Here is a 1,560-nt window from a genome sequence, read left to right as displayed (position 1 = left end):
GAGAGAGAGAGAGAGAGAGAGAGAGAGAGAGATCGCAGATACAACAGCTGTGAATATTTCGTTCACGCCTTCCTGGGGTCCACAGTAGCCCACAAAATGGTATCCAACACAACAAACTGCACTCGAAATGATCACACTCGTGTGTTTCGTGTAAAACATGAATGTATTACAATAAATTACATGCATGGGTTGGTTACTTTTGTGCACTCCAATCTTTTTTTTTTTTTTTTTTTTTTTACTATAGGCCTATTTGTTCAATTTTAGTTAGCCGTTGTTATGTTATATTTATTCGCCAATTTAAAAAAAAATTATTTAATTTATTCCCACTTTATTCTCATCGCATTTTTCCACACCAGTCTCTGGCTGGCTTTGTTTTTGGTTTGTTTGTTGGGGTTTTTTTCTTATTTTTCTTTTGTTTTGATATATGTGAAGCTGTTTTCGAAACTGTGCTTGTTGTTTATTGTTATTGTTGTCCTTATTGTCCTTGTTGTCTCTCCTGCTGTTGTTTTTACTACTACTGCTTATGCTGTTATTGTTGTGTGTTGGGTTTTTTTGTTTTTTTTTTGGGGGGGGTGGTTGTTCTTATTGTTGTTACTGCTGCTGCTCTTTTGTTGTTTATGTCGCTCTTGTTGGTGTTTGTTTGTTTGTTTGTTTGTTTGTTTGTTTGTTTGTTTGTTTGTTTGTTTGTTTGCTTGTTTGTTTGTTTGTTTGTTTGTTTGTTTGTTTGATTGATTGATTTGTTTATTTAATGGGGGATTGTTGTTACGGCTGCTGTTCTTATGGCTGCCGAACACTGACAAACCACCCAAATCTAAGAAAGGATTGTAAAATTGATGCAGACATACTGTGCGTTGTACTGTTCTTAGTCATTTATCGAAGTTGTTATTTGCGTTATGAGGATACCACAAGTTTCTTCAATAACGCTCTTTTCTTCTTTTTTACTAGTCTTTGTTATTGTTAGTAGTCATAACTTACTTTATCTATACCACATGTATAGCTATCATTATGTCGGGTACAGCGCTTCTTTTCCACTTGAAAACACTGGTTTATCAACACACTAAAAAAACAAGAAAAATTCCTTTTCCATCTATGAAAAGTGGATACGGTTCAAATAGCAACACGACTGCTGGAGGGGCGCCATTATGGACCTGGGGTCATATTTTTTAATACACTACTTAATGTCAACTGTCATTGCACTTGGGGGTAATGTTCAGGAACAGTATTTGGGAAGCCAAAAACCCGGTAGATAGCAACAGGTTTTGGGTATCCTCTTTCACGGCAAATCAAATTTTCACAGCGAAGCGGCGTAGGCAGATAATGCGTCCAAAAAAAGGCAATGGGGGTGTAAGAAATCATTTTTCATCCAGGAAAAGAAGTCTTAGTTTATTTTAACTCTTCGAAAAATGTATGATATAATAAATCTATATGCTCTGTGCCCGTCTAAACTGTCACCTTTTTACTCAATAGCATGTAGTGATCGAGACATTTGGTGAAAAGGAAGAGATGGAGAAAAAGTACGATGAATACACACAGAGAGAGAGAAAGAGAGAGAGAGAGAGA

The sequence above is a fragment of the Aplysia californica genome, unplaced genomic scaffold (assembly GCF_000002075.1).
Source record: "Aplysia californica isolate F4 #8 unplaced genomic scaffold, AplCal3.0 scaffold00082, whole genome shotgun sequence".
Taxonomy (NCBI): domain Eukaryota; kingdom Metazoa; phylum Mollusca; class Gastropoda; order Aplysiida; family Aplysiidae; genus Aplysia; species Aplysia californica.
Note: the sequence above shows the minus strand (reverse complement) of the source record.